General features: G+C 34.8%; 1 protein-coding gene across 5 annotated transcripts in view; it reads left to right on the top strand.

Annotated features, from left to right (window-relative positions):
* Positions 1 to 21,459, top strand: part of LOC108716926 (adhesion G protein-coupled receptor B3) — a 490,100-nt gene that overhangs the window by 159,157 nt on the left and 309,484 nt on the right. The gene's annotated exons all lie outside the window — the stretch shown is intronic.

Raw genomic sequence — 21,459 nt, 5'->3', positions numbered from 1 at the left:
GCGTAGATAAGTCCATTCCCGAGAGCAAAAATTTGCCTGAAGTTAGAGTGTGAAATAGCGCTAGAGTCTATCACCTTCACTAGTGAATTTACGCCTGCGCCCATTAGTAAATCAGTGAAGTCCCAAAATGACATCATACTGGTGAATTTTCGCTAACGAACGATTTTCCCTAAATAGAATGATGTATCTTGACTTGCCCATATGACAACTCTGAACTTAGCGGTTCAGTTGTTGTTTTGTAGGTTTTCTTTAAAAAAAACGTAAAAAAAATATTCTGTCAAATCTTATTTACTCTAGCATTTAATAATTGATGACATAATACTGCCAAATAGATATTTAATTTCAAACAAAAGAAAGTTCAATACAAAATCATTGCTTACTGCATAATATGCCAATAATTCATTGCAATTGCTTAGACCACAATAAGCATAATCCTATATGGCTAAGATACCATGAAAACAACAGGTAAATTAGCATGTTTCTTTTTTCTAAAGCCACTGATAAAACAGGTTTCATAGACCCCCAACTAGTGCAATACATATGCAGCTTTTTAATGTCTCCCCATAAAGAACAACCTTACTTATTTACATTTTATTCATGCTGGCAATTTTTGATAGAATGAAAAACTGTAAGGAAAAAGATATTTCTAACTGGTATTTCAGTCACTTTGTATGCATAATTAATGTTACAGAGAAAAGTGTTAAGGTAATTACTGACAATGGGTCTATGACCTGACTGCTTCATAGCATCAACCTACAAATAAATGATGATACCTTTCCTGAAAGCAAATATTTAAAAGTAATAAGTACATGTTTTAAATTACTTTAAAATGTTGTGGTTTTCATAAATCATTATGGTTATTTACTGAGCATAACATTTTCAGGTAAGTAAATGACCCCTTTTATGCCTAACATATTGGAAAGTCTTGTTCTTTACCGGGTAATTAGTCAATAAATTCAAAATTTTAAATATATTCTCTGATGTGTTACACCTCATAATAAAAAAAGTTTACCTTTAAGCCAACAATACCCTTTCTTTCATACATATGTAACACCCTCTTGGCGACCCCCCTGGTGCCAAGGTTGTACTATCTTACCAATTCAGGTCCTGAGTCCCCTTTGCAAAGTGAAAGAGTACTGGGAAGTTCCTCTCTTGGCAGTGCCTCCACCTAATGGAATCTGGGAATACACCTGCGGGAGGCCCCATTAGGAAAACAGTAAAACACACACAGTGCTGTATAACAATATAACTTTATGCAAGATTAAAGGCAAAATAAATATGCATTTACATCCAAATAAATGTCCCACTACCCTGGGATTAGCTGCAGTTCCTTCCTGGCACCTCCTTGCCAGTTAAAGTCCCCACTCCTGGTTGACAAAAGAGTCTCATTCCCTTTTTCCCCAAATAGCACCATTGTTCCCAGGTAGCGCTACCTGCCCAAATCCCTTTCCCGATGGACAAGGTATTTGCTCCCATGTGGCAGGCACACACAAAGCCTGTATCACAACAGGAGATACGCTGGATGATTTCCTTTTCTCTAACCTCCCACAGGAAGACTCGGGGGCTCACACAGAGCAGGCAGGCTCAGACAGAGCTGGAACAGGCACCCACGTGATGACAACTTTAAAGGCTCCAAGCTTTCCTAGCTCCCAGCACTGTCCTTAGCGCAAGCACATAAAGTCCAGGTTTTGCATTTAGAAGCTCCAGACACTCCTGGTCTAGCTCCCAAACTTGGAGCTACCACACCCCAGCCGTCCCGGGGCTCCTGCCCTTACATCTTTGCAGTCGTCTCTATCCATCCTCTCTCAGTGAAAATGAAAGCAGGAATGGCAAAATGTGAGCTCATGGCATCTCCTATATATTCAAAGGTGGTGCAGCAGCGACACCTTGTGACACCCTCCGGTATCTGACAGACATGCTGCACAAGGACAAGGGCTCCAGCCCCTCCCAAAGCTCTAGGTAGACACTGTAGCTGCACAGAAAGGGAATTTCCACCATGTGGTTCAGACCATAGGAGAATTAACCCTATGGGTCCCTACACATAATTAGTGGAAAAGTTTTATCACACACCCATAATGTGCTTTATTAGTTGAACATACTACAGTGCAATTTTTCAGTAGAGCATTCTGGATAACAGCTCTCATATTTGTATACTAAAGACATTTAGATTATCATGGACGCACTATAATTATCAGGAAAGTGGTCTAATATAGTGTAGCTATGCTGAACTTTCACAAACTTTCGTATCCAATTATATGTTTTATATATGTGAATACATATGTAATGCCATAAATAATCATATAATCTGTTTTCACACTTTGTTGCAAGACAGCAATTTCTCACCCTCCTGGTCTTGACGAGTATATGTGAATATGACACCATAGTAACTATGGTCTTTTCTGATAAAGTTATACTGTATAAATTAAGACTAATGTAATTTATAGAAATCGATATGCTTATCATAGAGTAGTCTCATGGATGGGAATTTGGTCCAGCTGAGATAAATTCAAGTATTAGTAAATAACTCCCTAAATGTATAAAGCACCTCTTAAACATACTTCATGCTAACATTTCAGAAAAAGAGTATTAAGATGCATATTTATTTTCACTTGTTGATAAGCAAAATATTGCAAGACATTATACTATTCGACAGTGCTACACAGAACAACATATTTAAAATTCTAGAAGAGAGAGAGAGAGGGAATCAGAATCTTTTTTTTTCATGATGTCTAAACATAATCTGCTTGCCTGAAAGCTAAAGCTAAAAACAGATTCAGCTTCCGTATTATTAGATTGCAGAATTTAATCAGACACATTTAGGAAGCTGAATTCTTAGGTACTAAATTACATTTCTCTGCTCTGAGTTTCTGCTATTTTACATCTATAGTTTTTGAATGACGGATTTTGCTTTATGATGGGTGTTTTTATGCTGGCAAGAATATGCATAATGAAAAGAAAAAATGTATTAGATAGATCCTAATTACTAAAGTGTGAGCAGTTTGTTCTTGTCTGTATAATGGCATAATTAAATTAGAATAGAATTGTAGTCTAATGTGGTATTTGTTTCCAGATTGTTTCTCTGTTTGATACTCTATGTATTTGTATGTTATAAGATTAAAATATTTCCTTTGAAATTCCGTATTCCATTCCATATATGTATAGAATATCATGTAAAGCAAGGCATTTACTGGACTTTAAATTATTACAGAAAAAAGAGTGGACCCAAGATTTTATGGCTCTCGGATGGTTCACCAGCAATGGAACCACTACATTCAAGAGGACAAAGAACCAGCGAAGCGTTCCAGATGTTGCCATGCTTCCAACTCAAATGCCCAAGCAGACATAGTAACGAGAATGTAAAAATTTGGGAGTTTAGCAACGTGTAAAATGCTGCGCTGGTTCTTTGTCACTGGAATGAAGGGTTACCGTTTCCACGCTGGCAAACGAGCCGAGAGCCATAAAATTTACATAGCCCCACAGTTCAATGCACATTGATGCAGTGTGATCTTTGGCCACCACAGATGGATTTAGGTGCCCTGTGATAGCAATTGTTAACCAGCCTTCTATTATAATATATTATAATAATATTTACATAGTACCTATACAGATTTTTGGAATGTGTGCTCTTATCTTTTGGGCTGAGTCATGAATATTATCTGGCAATTTGCCAACCCCTTGAGGCAGTGTGTATGGGAGTTGTAGTTCAGCATTGTTTCATTCAGTTCCACAAAATGACACAGAAGCTGTTTTATACATATGTTTTAAATAGGTTCCTTTTTGTCCTTTTTAATTACTTTTGATGTAATGTTTCACTATATTTTTTTGCTTAGATTTGGGCCACTTTAGTGTCTGATGTGTTACACTGTGAGAGGGGGAGGTTATATTCTTGTGATGTCATTATGATTAGAGATGTCGCGAACTGTTCGCCGGCGAACTTGTTCGCGCGAACATCGGGTGTTCGCGCTCGCCGGAAGTTCGCGAACGTCGCGCGACGTTCGCCATTTTGGGTTCGCCATTGTTGGCGCTTTTTTTTGCCCTCTCACCCCAGACCAGCAGGTACATGGCAGCCAATCAGGAAGCTCTCCCCTGGACCACTCCCCTTCCCTATAAAAACCGAAGCCCTGCAGCGTTTTTTCACTCTGCCTGTGTGTGCTGAAGAGATAGTGTAGGGAGAGAGCTGCTGCCTGTTAGTGATTTCAGGGACAGTTGAAAGTTTGCTGGCTAGTAATCGTTTTGATACTGCTCTGTTATTGGAGGGACAGAAGTCTGCAGGGGTTTGAGGGACATTTAAGCTTAGGTAGCTTTGCTGGCTAGTAATCTACCTTCTACTGCAGTGCTCTGTATGTAGCTGCAGTGGGCAGCTGTCCTGCTTCTGATCTCATCTGCTGACTGCTGCAATAACAGTAGTCCTTGTAAGGACTGCTTTTATTTATTTTTTTGTTGTTTTACTACTACTACTACTACTACTATAAGAGCCCAGTGCTATTAGTCTAGCAGTGTTGGGGAGTGGGACTGGTGTGCTAATCTGCTGCTCCTAGTAGTTCAGCAGCACCAACTTTAATTTTTTTTTTTAATATTCATTTTTTTTTTATTTTACTTTTTTTTATTTTACTACCGCTGTAGTAGTGTATAAGTTGACCTTTTAGGCATTATTTGCCCTGTAGGCATTATTTGCACACTGTTTTCTTCAACCCGCCATCTAGCTGTGTGACCTTGTTCACATTCTGTCTAAATATCCATAATATTACCGTCTCCAGAAAAAACACCGGAGTGACTTTTTTCAAGCAGCCATAATATATTTTACGTAATCCGTATCCACCGCTGTAGTAGTGTATACGTTGACCTTGTAGGCATTATTTGCACAGTGTTTTCTTCAACCCGCCATCTAGCTGTGTGAGCTTGTTCACATTTTGTCTAAATATTGATAATATTATCGTCTCTAGAAAAACCACTTGAGTTACTTTTTTTCAAGCAGCATTCATATATTTTACGTAATCCGTATCCACCGCTGTAGTAGTGTATACGTTGACCTTGTAGGCATTGTTTGCCCAGTTTTTTTGGCCGCAGCCACTGAAGCACAGAGGCCAGAAAAAATATGCCATATAAATGCTGAAAATAGTAATTTTTTGCCATACGTTGACTCAACGTATATGGCAAAAAATGACTATTTTCAGCATTTATATGGCATATTTTTTCTGGCAACTGTGCTTCAGTGGCTGCGACCAAAAAAACTGGGCAAACAATGCCTACAAGGTCAACGTATGGCAAAAAATGACTATTTTCAGCATTTATATGGCATATTTTTTCTGGCAACTGTGCTTCAGTGGCTGCAACCAAAAAAACTGGGCAAACAATGTCTACAAGGTCAACGTATGGCGAAAAATGACTATTTTCAGCATTTATATGGCATATTTTTTATGGCAACTGTGCTTCAGTGGCTGCGTCCAAAAAAACTGGGCAAACAATGCCTACAAGGTCAACGTATGGCAGTTGTTTAAAGAGAACAGTAGATTACTAGCCAGCAAAGCTACCTAAGCTAAAATGTCCCTCAAATCCCTGCAGACTTCTGTCCCTCCAATACAGAGCAGTATCAAGCAGATTACTAGCCAGCAAACTTACTATCATCTGTCCCTGAAATCACTAACAGCTCTCCCCCCACACTATCTCTTCCAAGCACACACAGGCAGATTTTTCAGATACATTTTTGCCCTTGATCCCCCTCTGGCATGCCACTGTCCAGGTCGTTGCACCCTTTAAACAACTTTAAAATCATTTTTCTGGCCAGAAATGTCTTTTCTAGATGTTAAAGTTCGCCTTCCCATTGAAGTCTATGGGGTTCGCGAACCGTTCGCGAACCGCTCGCGTTTTTGCGCAAGTTCGCGAATATGTTCGCGAACTTTTTTTCCGACGTTCGCTACATCCCTAATTATGATTTCCCTCCATACACTGTTTATCTTGGGTCCACTCTTTTTTTCTGTAACTTTGAGAAAGGCTGGGAGTCTAGCAGAAATGTCAGTTTTGCTTCAAAAAATGATTTTTCTGTTTACCTAAGTCATGTGAATGAGGTATCAAGTTTCCTGTGATCCCTGGTGTTAAATACTGCACCCAGTCAGCTCTACAGCAATTATTAATGTGAGTGCCTGTACCATATTCTCTCTCTCTCTCTCTAAATATATGTATGTATATATATCTATATATATATCTATATCTATATCTATCTATCTATATATATATATATATATATATATATATATATATATATATATATATATATATATATATATATATATATATATGTATCCTATATAATAAAGTTGAAGTGTCTCTGCGTCCAGTCCCTGTGTCTGTGGGATTGCGCTACTGCGCATGTGCATGTTCCAGCGCCCGTTAATTTAACGGGCTTAATGTCTAGTATATATATAAAGTTGTAAAGACGAAGCCGCACACTCACAGGTCTTAAGAAGAAGAAATCAGATTTTATTTGGCATATATATATATATATATATATATATATATATATATACACATACATAGAGAGAGAAATAGAGAGAGAGACAAATAAACCTGATTTCTTCTTCTTAAGACCTGTGAGTGCGGGTTCGTCTTTGCAACTTTAAATACCTCCTTGGAGGACAGCACCCAGGCACCTGTGACTATAGTGTATATATATATATATATATATATATATATATCTATATACATATATCTATATATATATATATATATATATATATATATATACACACATATATATATATATATATATATATATATATATATATATATATATATATATATATATATATATATATATATGTAGACAAATACAAGAGTCCTCTGCACTCAACCCATTATCAATATATTTAAGACATTTTGTGCATACTGCTACTGAAAAATGCCTTATCCCTTTAAACAAAACAGGGATTGTTTGTCCATATATTGCAATATATTTAAGCTGGCCAACTACGTCAAAGTCATCACATATCTGGCCAGTCCTACGCTCAATTTTCATCTGATTCATTAAGAATTCTATTGCTTCATTATACATTTTACAAAGGGACTAAGTTTTACCTGCAACTGTGTTTTGTTGTCACAGCCTCATTGCACCCCTGCCTAATGTTTTTAAAAATTAGTGGTGAGCACAAATTTCCCTTGTTTTTATATATATATATATATATATATATATATATATATATATATATATATATATATATATATATATATATATATATATATATATATATATATATATATATATATATATATATATATATATAGCTTTTGCTAACATTTAGGTTCTTTGTTCCCTTGGACATAATGAGGACACTTAGGTCCTCAGTTACACAAGGGAAGCTGTTTCCTATGCCCTATGTAAGAATATTCTGCTGGCAGTTTAGTGACTGTCACTTTATAAAAGGGTTAAGGGTTTTCTATACCCCAGGGATTTAGTTAGCCAGCTAGGCTGGGTCCTTTATCCCAGAGGGGAGTCATTCCCCAGAGGTTATAAAAGGGATGCCCACGTGTTCTGTCTCTGTCCAGTGCACCCATTGGAAGTGGGGTGTTGCTGCTAGTGCCTGAGGTGGAGGTAAGCCACAGTTTAGGAGCAAACAAGTGTCAGGTCAGAAACTGTAATAGGTCTCTATAGGTAGTACAGAAAAGTTAGTGAGCAGCTAAGGCTCCATGGAGGAGTTTAGTGAAAGGTTAGAACCCTGCGGTGACAAGCTCGCCAGCTTAGGGACTCAAGCGTTAAGCTCAGGGATAGAGAGAGATCTTTGGAGTGTAAGACCAGCTGTGAGGTACCTTCAATGGGGATTGTGCACCAAACGCAGGAAAGCCGACTAACAAAGGATCAGACAGTATCCCCGAGTAATACAATTGTATGTAAATGACCTGCTGCTACAACTTGCTTTGTGAAGTGTACCATCTAAGCATACATCTTGAATATGTGACTGACTATTGAGAAGTGTACCATCAGTTCAATAAATGTTGAAATGTTGCTGCTTTAAAGAACCACTGGTGCCCAAAGTTCATTTGATCAAGAGTGAATACTGTGTATGCTTATACCAAGTGGTAATCCCTTCCTCCATACCATAAGCGGGGGCCCCACCTGAAGATAAAGAGTCTAATTATATTGTGCCTACCGGGAGTTGCTGGGAGTTGGACCCCTTGCTCAGGTACCGAAACCAATGTATACTAACCCAAGGGAAAGTTTAGGAAAACCCTGACCCATACACCTATTATATACATAATCTATTTAGCTAATGCGCCTTAAGAAAGAGCATTTTCTCCTCTATAAATTTAGTTGCATAGTGGCTGTATGTTGAAGGACAAATGAATGTTTTATAAAAGAATTTTCCTCAAGGGATCTTTGCAAGACTATTAGTTCAGGTTACAATACAATATACTTTCTGCCAATGGGTATTTTGCCCCCGGCAACAGATCAATAGGACAACTGCATGCTTGATAGCATGAAAGCTTATCAAATAGGTCAATATAGGATTTGTAAGCTTCTGGCAAGGTTTTAAAGTAGTATTTCATATTGTGACTGTTTGTTGAGCCTGTTTTGTTGATGGATTTGGGTCAAACATGTTGTAATTAATGTCATTTTGGTAGCTGCATGTGAAAATAAAAATACTGGGTTCGAAATACTTTTTTAAAGAGTTTTCTTGACAAGGTGGCTTGCATGTAATAGTCAAGGGACTGTTTTTCTGAAAAAGAAACAATGGTGTTGGTGTCTTTCCATAGGCTAGAATATATACATTTATTTATGTCTAGATTTGAAATGCATCTGTACTTCAAGGGAACTAAATCTTAGCAGAGAATTAGGCTAGAAAATCTCACCGTCTTTTTTGCTGATTCACAACATATGCTCTAGGCTGCTGTCAGTCAACCAAACTTAAAGACTGACTTACAATACACTATATACACAATATAATATTTAGTATGTGAAGCTGATTAGTAATTAATGGAGAAGGAAAGTCGTTTAGCACTTGGGGATGCCAAATGTTAGGCAACCCCAAGTGAATGTATTTACTTACCTGAAACCCCGGGCCAGTGCTCCTATCAGCTGAAAACTGCACCGGCCCGGGGTTATTCCAGTGAGCACCACGGAGCAATCCTCTTCTGGCTTCTTCTTTCTTTTTGCGGCTCTGCATGCAAATTAAAGTGAAACTTTAACTAAAAAGTTGGCTTTTTCATTCTACTGCGCATGTATCTGCCCTGGGAAATTTGAGGAAAGAAGAAGCTGGAAAAAAATACAAGGCCACAAAAGGCCAGCCATGCTTTCAACTCACAGATTTTATTAAGCAAGATAGCCATCTCTTTTAGCTATAGATCTCTTGTGTCCTACCTAGTAAATCAACCTAGAATTTTATGCACTACTACATACAGTTTAACAGTAATGTGCAATAGCTGACATTGTTAACACCTCTCTAATTGTATTCTATAGGCAAGATAATGGTTAGACAATAAAATAATATCAAATAAATATAGCAGAAATCATGTTCTCAATGCTTGTTGAGCCTGATTCATTGGGCAATATCTCTGCTAATTTCTAAACAATTACTGGCACTCTGGTTTTCATCTTACACAGCAGCAATGGAAAAAATGACACTAAAGGAGACAAGACCAATAATTGCACAGAAAATAGAGGAAGGATCGTTTAATTTGTTTAAATGTCTAGTTTAGATATAGTTATTTATAAGGTTAAAAATAAGAAGACTAGCAATAAGGTTACATTTGCTACCCCCAGTCTCCCTCTCTTTCTGTATCATATTTTCTGCTGCTGTGTTTCTCTTTATCTTGTGCCTCTTTGTTTCTCTCTCACTCTAACCCTCTGCTTACGTTGCACATACAAGGAGAGCAATCAGGTGAATTATATGATTCACACAAAACATGTTGCCGATTGTACTAAATCACTATGCAGGTGCAATGAAATAGTTCTTGGACATAATGCACATATCATGATTATGCTAAGGAAACAAATCCTTATAAAAATGAAATGTGATTAATGGGTTACTTGGAGAAGGGATAATAAGGGCTACATATTTCAGTGCAAGAGAGGAAGTGTGGCTTATCAAAAAGAAATTACATAGTATAAGCTCTATATGAATGGAAAGATAATGATTGGCACTGCTGTAATGTCTACTTAATAGGAATTATAGAGACACATTTACTGTAGGTTTCACTTCTGGATTAGCCAATTGCTACAGTTTTTTTTATTCCTGTTGTAATTTTGGTTCATTCATTGAATTTTGGTTCATTTCTGTATTTACTTGAGGTATCAGCTCATATTCACATAAATGCTTGGACATCATGTTATATGTGGTTGCTATAAAACCCCTCTCTTTATACATAAGAAAACTGGTTCTATGTGGTTTTAATTTAAAATAACCTTAGCTTTCAAAGTAATTAATGTCCAGGCAGGCTGAGAGCAAGAAGATTAGAAACTGCTGAGAAGAGTGATATGCCAGAGAAAGGCGCACCATGTTACATGTTACTAATAGCAAAAAATACAAAGATGCCTTTAAAAATATGATATTTCCAGGAATCTGCTATATAAAAGCTTCTTTTTACCAACCGTAATTTTGTTTCAAAGCTAGGATTCTGCAAAGGACAAAGAATATTTAATCCAAGTTGAAATTATTACTGTGTATGACTGGCGTCAATGAAAACAATGATATGAAAGGAACCTTGCATTGTAACTAGAAAAGCAAAAAATGGCCAAACTAAATTTTTAAAACTCTTCTTAGCACTTATTTCTTAATAAGTTTTATTAAAATGTTCTATGATACTTTTTTATACTGTATTCTAGATTGTGGTTTCCACTTACTATTGGAGAAAAGCTGTCCCTACTTATGCCACAAATCTTAGCTTACACTGAGGTGCAGTATTCTTGCTCCACACCTACAAATACAGTATAGGCATGGTGGTTGGCTAGTTGCTCTTACCTGTTAAAAGCAACAAAAAAAAAATATAGTTCCCTTTACAATCTCCATGCCTTAATCAAGCTTCTAGCAAGGTCTTAAAATACTATCAGCTTGCTATTAGCTCCATGTGACCATATAAATAGACAAATATATAGTGTATATAGAGTGTGTGGAAATATTCATAAATCGCTGTTCCTTTTATATTTGATTTGTAAATTTAAATGCAACTGGAGCTACACCAAGTTCTGTGCTAGGTGAACTATTACAGAATCCATGTCTTTTGTCGTTTGTAAAAAAAATGCAGTCAAACATTGTCTCATAATAAGGGTAAATTAAATATTAAAAAAACATAGAATCAACTATATATATAAATTCAGCAATGATGAAATTCAAATCTAACATGCAAGGGTAAAATTCTGTATTATTGAACTTACATTCAGGTTGTTTGAAATGGAAATTGAAAGCATCATTTCATACCCTTGAAAAATCTTTCTATTAGATAGTAGGGTTTGAAAAAGTTAAAATGTGCATACAGTAATGAAATATTTGAGCTTGATAGCCTACATGATATTTTTCATGATTACTACTTTGAAAGGCATAGAATGGTTTGATTAAAACTTACAGCTTTATGATTTTCATAATAAAATTTATTTTTCCTATGAAAATACAGACAAAAGGAATATCAACTTTCACTTCACTTTTCTATAATAGATAGAAAAAATAGGACACTAGCTAGGTTAATAAAAAAGCGGCAGTGTTTGGAATCGATGATCCAGAACTGAAAGCCAGACACATGTGTCTTTAAAATGCACTACAAACATATTCTGATTAATTGCCTTTACTGTAAGAGAATATTTATCTTCAGAAAAGTATTTATTTATTGTTTAGATGTCTGTGATGAGCTTTTCCTTGTTTTTATACACTCTGGTTACAAAAGCTGATTACAAAAGCAGTATTGTAGTTATTAGATTATGTGACATATTATTATACTAGTTCCTCCATACTCCGGTGGAGGAGGTAGGGGTGCCTCTCAGCACTATCCCAAGACTGTCAGCAACAGCGAGTACCTGGGGAAAACCCCAGGACCTGGCGTTCAAAGATGCGTTCCTTCACGAAGCAATGTCAACTCAAGCAGTGGCTTGGGGGGGAGGGGCAGTTTGAAGGCCAATAATTTGGGGAATACTCCTAGAAACCTAGTTTTAAAGCAACTATATTTATTTTGCTGTTCTAGTTATCAATGGAACATAATTGTGAACAGTTAATACAGCAATATTTTCATACTAATGTAATGAATATTGTTAAGGGCAAAGGGAGGTTTTACTATATGAAGGACCTCAAAAGTAGTTTTGAACTAAAAGTCCAAAACCAACAACACACGAGAAGTCTAGACCAAACTAGGGGATTTAATAAAAGAAAGAAATATTTTAGAAGTTGTTTAGATTTAATACAATAAACTGATAAATATTTATAGAATAACACCACTGCAAGTCCCACTTGAATTTATGTAATTGAAGCACCTGTTACACATTACAAAGTCTAATCTTGCAAACACTTTTTCCTGACATGCCCTGCATTCAGTAAAAATAGAATAAAGTGGGTGGAAAAGAGAGAAATTGTCAGGCACATACATTTTAGATCATATGTCATCAGTTTTTCTGGAAAGAGTGAAAGTAAGCAGTGCATAATATAAGAAACAATGTCTTCTAAAAAATAATATTATTCCTGTAACAGTCACACATTATTTGACTTTGATCAGCAACCCATTTCACTAATTTGGGTTCAGAATGAAAATAAAATCTAATATTGATTGGTTGCAGCACTTTTATCTGGCATTTTATCGTTTTTCTGTCATGTCTTGCTTCTGCAATGTTACCTTTTAATGAAACCTTTTAAAATAATTGTAGTGTAACAGTACAGGCAGCAGTACAGGTTTAATCAATGTTTCACTGCTTGTGGCATCAACATTCCATTTCTATTCTGCTGATCTTCTTTTAAAAAAAAGAATGGCTTGATTACTGAGAAAGGAAAAAAATCCCTTTAAAAAAAGTGATTTGCAGACTGCCTAAATGTTGTCACTTAACATTAGTTAGACTGTAATCTTTACAGGACAGGGACCCTTTTCTTCTCGTGTCTATTAAAACTCTTGCATGTCATTGTATATTTGTATTTATTTATATTATATTATTGTACTCTTCCTCATCTGTTTTTATTATCATAGTATGTGATATCAGTCCAGAAATTCAGTATACAGTAAGCTGTGATTTATAGCATGGCTATTTCCAATAGAGTCCATTTTAAGCAAATAAATCAAATGTATTTTATTATTACTTTTTTTCTTTGTAATAGAAAACCAGTACTTTGTAATTGATCGTAACTAAGGTAATATAAAGCCATACTGTTGACAAAACAATCCTATTGAATTTATATAATATTTAAATGTTTTATTAGATTTATGGTATGGTAATCCAAGTTATGCAAAGCTCCAGGTCCCAGGCATTTTAGGTAATAGATCACATACCTGTATATACATACATATATATATACTGTGTATATATAGTGACACCCATTGGTTTATTAGCTTGTTTCTACCCTTTTACAAGAGCATATTCAACTGAACCAATCACAAAGAAATAAACTTCACTTAAAAACAGAAAATTGTTGAAATATGTGTTTAAACCAGTGACTAATTGATCGTTATGTCATAGATCATAATGAGTTATTTAAAGTCTGGTAAGAACATCCTTCTTTACTAAATGCAGAGGAGTGAGTCAGTGCAAGATCCACATTATTTATCTGTGCATGATCTTGTATCTGACTAAATCTAACTGTTAGGTCTCTATGTGTATTGGTCTGTTTAACACAAATGTGGTGGTATCAAGTACATTATATATGTTTCCCTGCCTAAACAAAGGTGGTTATGTTATTAGTAAAGGTATGGGACCTGTTATCCAGAATGCTCGGGACCTGGGGTTTTCCAGATAACGGATCTTTCCATAATTTGGGTATTCTAGAATTTAAGTCTACTAGAAATTCATTTGAACATTAAATACACCCAAAATAGGCTGGTTTGCTTCCAATAAGGATTAATCTTAGTTGGGATCAAGTATAAGCTACTGTTTTATAATTACAGAGAAAAGGGAAATCATTTTTAAAAGTTTGGATTGTTTGGATAAAATGGAGTCTATGGGAGACAGCTATTCCGTAATTCTGAGCTTTCTGGATATCGGGTTTCCGGATAAGGGATCCTATATCTGTACATGTGACTGATCGCTTGACTAGCAAGGTGCTTGAGCAGTAAAATCTCTTTAGGGCTTAAGAACTGCTTTTGTCTCTGGTTTAGCATGTTCACATTGTGCTGCTATTTATTTGCCCACTTATATTAATATTTTTTTTAATCTATTATGGTGATTGGCATGATTCACAATTTTCAAAATTATTCCATTTTATTTAGATATTGGCATATTCCCTCAACCCTATTGGAAAATGTTTTCTAAATATGTTTTTAGAGTAAGGAACCATACCCAGCACAGGGTGGCATTATTATAAACTACAAGGTGAAGAAATAAACAAATCATTTGTTGACTATATTGTAGCTGAGGTCATTTGTAATTTTCTTGCTGAGAATAAATCACTGACCTTTAATCAAGGATAAATCTAATTCCTTGATCTTTAATGTGCTTAAGACCTTGAGTTCTTGTTAACTAAGGTTATGGTTGTTTAAACAAGTTGTGTATAAGTCAATCCTATTTTGACGTTTCTGTGGTATGCTCTAGAATTAGCCAGAGAATACAACCATTTCGGGCTTTTAGGAAAAAGCCCGAAAAGATCGAGCAATCCAGAAAAAAAAAACCGCAGAAAAAATTGTACAATTCGGGTTTTTGCTCAATTTTATTGAGCTTTTTTTAATAATAAATAAGGTAAAATCAGGTATGGGAGTTTGGCAATGCTTTTTTTATTTAAAAAAAGGAGATACATTTGTATTCTAGTAAATAACCTTCCCCATGTTTCCTAGTGTCTAAGGAACTTAGTCATATGAGAGTTTAATTCTCCCAAACTGTCTATGTATTTCAAAGCCACTTGCTTGTACGTGTATCCTGTGAAAAAAAATCACTGGATATAAAACCATTTTGGAAGAAATCCAAGCAAAACTGTTTTATTGTTAGTTTGATATATGAACACTTTGGAGTGGACAACATTAAGGGGTAGATTTATCAAGGGTCGGATTGAAAATTCGAATTTGAAATTTAGAATTTTTGAATTTTAAATGGTCAAAATGGTAAAATTCGACTAGGGAGTTATTCAAATTCGATTAGCGTTTTTTTAAAAAAATTTGAATTTGATTTTCGAGATTTATCATGCTCTGGCCCTTTAAGAACTCAAATTCGACTATTCACCACCTAAAACCTGCCAAATTTCTGTTTAAGGCAATGGGAGAGGTCCAGGGATACATTTTGAGTTGTTTGCAGCCTTCCTGACACTGAAGATTTTAAAATTCTAATCAAATTTGATTTGATTTGAGTTTTCGGGTCGATTCCATTCAACTGATTTTTTTAACTTTTTTTTTAAATATCGCTACATATTAGTCTTCTCCTTTCTGCAAATATCCAAATTTTCAGGACTTCAGACTTGAATGAACCTACTGAACCTTGCCATGAATGTTGGCTCTCAATTTCTTTCTGCAATTTGATCTTCCCCCCACTTATTTTTCCACCAGCTTTGCTCAATCGAACAATGTAAAAAGCTGAGAGAAGGTTTTTGAACTGAAACTAAATTTTCTGCAACTCAAGTTTATTAGAAACTCAGGCAATTTAGGAAATTGCTGGGAAATCTTTTTAATTTTGGTTGGTGACAAATAGTTAAAAAACTGTTCATCTATAACCTCAATGTTTCATAAATCTGTCCCATACAGTATTTTGCATAGGAAAGAACAACTAGTTTATTTAAACTGTTCCAGTTTTTTTGAAAGCTTTGAGTGGAAAATAAAGAGTAATAAAACTTTTCAAAAGCCATTTTGCCTGCTACAGCTCAACTACAGAAATGGTACAGGGGGTTTTAAGGTGACTTCAAATCTAGTAGCTAACGGGGCCACATCAAATTATGTAAAAACCCCAGTAGCCTATAATCACAATTACCTGAATGAGATAATGCAAGCACGTGTTGCATGGAAACAAAGCAGTCCGTGGATATCTAAAATAACAATTCATAATGTAATATTGTTCATTAGACAGTTTATGTTTAAAAGTAGTTTATGTTTAAAAGTCATTTATTTTGAAGGGTGTAATTTTTCCAATTACATACACTCCACGGTGGCACAAAGTACACAACACAATATTTTCGACTACTATTGGAAAAGAGCTATGGGTTCACAAAATGTAATTATTATGTTAAAAGATTTTAGACAAGCAGAAGTGACAGGAAAAAAGCAAAAACATCCTGGGTTTTTGAATGACTTTTTAATTTAACAAATTGCAACTCATTTAATTGTTTTGTTTTCATCTCCTCCCTCATACCTATCCACGCCTGTGAATTCAGTAAAATAATTTAGTACAAACAAATTCCATTTTCTACAAAGCAAAATGATAATTTCAAGCATACATATACCTCTTGCAATCTTGTGTCCATTAGAGTTACTTTGAAAACACTCTTTAGTTTTCCTTAAATAATAAAAAAAACAGAATGTTAGATTTAATCAGTCACACAAAAGACCGGCAATAAGATATTTGCTGGTATCTGTATCCACAGAAAATAGAAGACAAAACTTTAAAGTAATGGTTGTGATTTATTTCTTTAGCACTTTAATTGGTTTGACTTTCTGGTTGAATGTTCCAGCAACTTGTTTGTACTATCTCTACTTCAGGGACAGATATAGTTTTACAGTCTTTTAATGCAGATGTTCCTTTAATAACAGCATATTATTTTTGATTCTTTCATAAACCACATTGGCTGTGTAACTATGGAAAAATGAAACTCACTCATGATATGCAGAGAGACTGCATGTATTTATTGTACACAATGAATTGATACTAAATAAACATTTTAAAATAACTTGAATAAAATATAAGCCTTAACGTGGACCAAATTTTAATGGATGATATTTTTTTCATCTTTTGTGCCACCTTTTGCTCAGTCACTGTGATAGTGACTGTATCAAGAGTTTAGAGTTGCTTGCTTTCACCAAAGAGCATATTTACAAAATATCCTTTATCCACTTTTTAGTAGCAGTCAGAGTAGAACATTATTTTTTTATTATTTGATGCAGTTTTTTTAATTTATATTATTACACAAGGGCAACTAATTTACACATTTTCATCAAACCTAGAAACATATGCTTTAATCATTTTGAAGCACTGATGTGATGTCATTTAAAGGGGAGATCCTGTAAATCAAACATTAAGGGGGGTATTTAGTAAACCTTGAATTTATCTGGTCAGCCTTTTTCATGTCAAAAAAACTTTTTTGAGATTTATTATACCCCCGGTGCTGCAAAAACCCAGAATCATGTCAAAAAAACTTTTTTGAGATTTTTATACCCCGGTGCTGCAAAAACCCAGAAAATTTGCCAAATTCGGTTCTGTATTAGTCAATGGGAGAGGCACCTATCTTGATTTCATTTTCGTGGTCTGTGCTGGGTTTAGCTTGAAAATTTGACTTTTCCCGGGTTTTCAGGCAGAAAGAAAAAAGTTATTTGGAGCAATTTGTGCTTTTGCTCAAATTTATCATTTTGCCACAAACTGATTAATTTGGGTTAAAAGCATAGGAGTTGTGTTTTTTTTTTAATAAAATATGAGGTGAATTCAGATTTTAGTAAATAATCCCCTTAATGTGAACAGCAGTTATATATTACAAACACTATAACTGAAGCTGTTTAACTGAAGCTGTTTAAGTTGTCTAATTAATATAGGCTATGAAAAGGTTGCCAGCGCTTTATTTTCACGAATTTCCTGATTTTTTTTTGTAATTTTCACCCGAAAACTTCGGGGTATTGCATGAAACCCAGCGTACATTAAAAAATCATTCGGACTTCTCACATTGACTTATATGCAACCTAAACAGGTGCCAGATTTTCAGATTCTGACTTTTCCATCTTCAGGGTTTAATAAATTCTGAAAGATTCGTGATTTTTTTTTTTAAAGTCTGGTTTTATATAAAAAATCACCAATTTTTCTGGATTTTTTCGGAGAGAAAATAACCCCCTTAATGTTTGTATTAAGGGGACAATATAGACATCATTATTTGCTTTTCTTGTATATATAAAAAAAAATCATTCACAGCTATTCAGGAATACTGTAGGGTCAGCATATAAATCAGAATTTAAGTTGTTATATATTTTAAACTACAATTTCCAGCAACCTCCATCAGCTCTGGACATCTTTTGGGCAGTCTTGACTTAGGGAAATTGAGTGCTGTTGTAAGCTAAAATAAGTCCTTTACTAATAAAAATTCAGTCCACAATGCAGCCATGTGTCACTAAAAGTGTTCCCCCTATTTGTTTGTAGATGTGAGGGAATATTTACAAAATAATGTTTTTGTACGTTGCACTCTGTCCTGGAGATTTGCAAGCTGGTGATGATGAGCATGGGATGTTGCTTACTGCAATGTAGGACAGTTTGGGGCAGGAGTGGATACAACAGAAAAGTTATATTAACTTCAAAATGGTAGAAAAAATAACCAAGTTTAAGAAAATATTTCTTAGCAAAAACAAGTGACACTGGACACTTTACATCTGTAAACCTTCCCCTTTACTATGATATTAATACAGGCAAATGGAAATAGTATGACTGAATGTATTGGTGATATTCTGTCCTTAATATATTCCATGGCAGAGTAGTGGTACAGGTACAGCCAGTTGCAATGTCTACCAAGTCAAAGTTGAAGCTAAGTACTTAGTGCCCTGCAAGTGCATCAGCTGAAGTTTAACTTAATGCTTGGATCATAGAATGAGGCTTTCAAGTATTTTTTTTCATCTCATACATTACCTAAAGCAAACACTTTTTGATCTATCAGAAAATTAAAGAAATACACCCACAAATCATATGGGAATTATTTGTCTAAAAGAAGTACTATCACTATCAATAAAGCATTACACATCCTCCCATAATAGTTCATGAAGCAAGCAATAGATGTCTGTAAGTAATTTATGGTTCATTAAAAAATCATTTTGAAATGCTAGTAAGGCATACCTTGGTGCTAAAATGCATTTCACGCTAATATTTGAGGAAGCCTTGAATTGAGTTGTTAAAAGTATTTGGCCTACTCTTACTATAAATGCCTGCAGGAGAACATTTGATGGAAATGGTATGTAAAATGCAAAAAGGTTAACACTGGCTAACACAATGGGGCAGATTTACTAAGCTCGAGTGAATTTTCGAAGCTAATTAAGTTCGAATTTCAAAGTAAATTTTTGGGTACTTCATCCATCGAATAGGCTATATTCTCGACCATTCGACTTTGATTCAAACACTTTGAAGTAAAAATCGTTCGAATATTCAACTATTCGATAATCGTAGTACTGTCTCTTTAAAAAAACGTTGACTTCATACTTTGCCAAATTAAAGCTACTGAAGTGCAGTAGTTAGCCTAAGTTTTGTTTGGTCGAATAAAAATTCTTCGGTTGATCGCTAAAAATCGTTTGAATCGTTCAATTCAAACGATTTAATCGTTCAATCAAACGATTTAATCGTTCAATCAAACGATTTCTATTTGATCATTCGAACACTAAATTTGGTGAAATTTGATTTCAATTTGAGGGTCAAATTTCAAAGTTTTTTTAACTTCGAAATTCGACCCTTAGTAAATCTGCCCCAATGTCAGTATTAATTACTTTTAAAGAACTGCAACAGATTTGTATATAAACTTCTCTTGTAACATGCTTAGGCTCAGAGGAAACAGACCCTGTGGCTGCAGGGGGGCCCAGGATATATAGGGGGCTCCATGAGGCCCTAGTTAATATTTCAATATATATTGTTGAAACAGGACAGCCTCTGTATATGTTGGAGGCCCTAAAATGTATTTGCTGTGGGGCCCAATAACATCTAGTTACACCACTGCTTAGACTGACTATTAGTGATGGGAGAATCTGCTGTGTTTCGCTTCGCTGAATAATTTGTGAATTTCTGGAGAAATTAGAAAAATGGCGAAAAATTAGCTAAACTACAGTGTAGTTTGCCACATGCTTTGATTTTGATGCATGTAAAAAAAATGTTGTCCCACGCTATTTTTGACTCGCGTCATTATTTTTGCACAGTGAAATGAGCCTCATGGTGAATATTTGCAGCGTTTTTGTGAACAAATTAGTCTGTGGCGAAACTGCCAAATTCGTCGTAAATTCGACAATGGTGAAATTTTTCGCCCATCACTACTGACTATCCTACCATACAATGCTGAAAAATATCTTATAAGCAGCATGATACAAAACATTAGTGGCTTTCAGCATCTATATATATATATATATATATATATATAATTTCCACTGACAAAAGGTGCACACCAGGATTTTTCAGTTTAAAACTCCATATTTATTAAATAGATTTAAAACAGGAACCGGCCAATGTTTCGGTCTTTTTCTAAGACCTTTATCAAGGGTCTTGATAAAGGTCTTAGAAAAAGACCGAAACGTTGGCCGGTTCCTGTTTTAAATCTATTTAATAAATATGGAGTTTTAAACTGAAAAATCCTGGTGTGCACCTTTTGTCAGTGGAAATTGGATAATGCAGCTATTTTCAGCGTAGCACCCAGGTATGTGACTAATCATTGGAGTCTCTCATGGATAGTGTGCGTTAGGACTTTGAATGTGTATATATATATATATATATATATATATATATATATATATATATATATATATATATATATATATATATATATATACATATATATATATATATATATATATATATATATATATATATATATATATATATATATATATATATATATATATATATATTCTAAATGTATTGATAGCTTTGGCTTGAATTAAAGTGGTTGCACTGTTTATGTGTTCTGCAAGTTTACGCCTCTGCAGATTGCAGAGATGTTGTTCATTAGAGCTTTGCTTTATACAATTGTAAATAAGTTCCAAGAGGATTACACAGCATTGTACAGGTGATGGGATGTTTTCATATTTTTATGGGTAGTTATGGGAATTCAGCCTTTTAAAGAGCTGTAATTACACAGCTTTAATGTCACCTTTTGATGCATTTATAAAAGTAAGGCTGTCGTTTAAGGGGCCAGTTTATTAAACCTTGATTTTTTTTCTGGTTGAGTTTTTAAAGGAGAAAACTCGATTTTTTTAAAAAAAATCAAATTTTTAGAGATTTAGAGGGTTATTTACTAAACTCCAAAATGCAAAAATCACAAAAAAATTTTTTTTTTTCTAAAATCAGACTTTTGAAAAATCACAAATTTTTCGGAATTTATTAAAACCTGAGGATGGAAAAGTCTGAATCTGAAAATCCGGCATCTCAGACCTGTCAGGGTTGCATATAAGTCAATGGGAGAAGTCCCAATGATTTTTGATGTGCGCTGGGTT

The sequence above is a fragment of the Xenopus laevis genome, chromosome 5L (assembly GCF_017654675.1).
Source record: "Xenopus laevis strain J_2021 chromosome 5L, Xenopus_laevis_v10.1, whole genome shotgun sequence".
Lineage (NCBI taxonomy): Eukaryota > Metazoa > Chordata > Amphibia > Anura > Pipidae > Xenopus > Xenopus laevis.
The sequence above is the reverse complement of the archived record's forward strand: the minus strand, read 5'-3'. Positions and strand labels throughout refer to the sequence as shown.